The sequence below is a fragment of the Penaeus monodon genome, chromosome 29 (genome assembly GCF_015228065.2).
Source record: "Penaeus monodon isolate SGIC_2016 chromosome 29, NSTDA_Pmon_1, whole genome shotgun sequence".
In the NCBI taxonomy this organism is placed as follows: Eukaryota; Metazoa; Arthropoda; class Malacostraca; order Decapoda; family Penaeidae; genus Penaeus; species Penaeus monodon.
In genome coordinates, this window is record NC_051414.1 from 22,469,333 (window position 1) to 22,469,579 (window position 247).

The window sequence follows — 247 nt, forward strand, 5'->3', positions numbered from 1 at the left end:
GGTTCGCTATAAACAAACTTTTTTTTTCATAAGCTCTTGGTTACACTTTATTTAAGACCATAACAAGTAAATCTCGTTTGCGTGGTCACGATATTGGCTTGATATCAATTTGATATTATTTGATTTCCAGGATGCTGGAACAGTGAAACAAATGCAAAAGGGAAATAAAATCAGGAAATATGATAAAGGTTAAAAGTATATCAGTAAATATTATAACTCGAACAATATGGGTAGAAGTAACTTATTA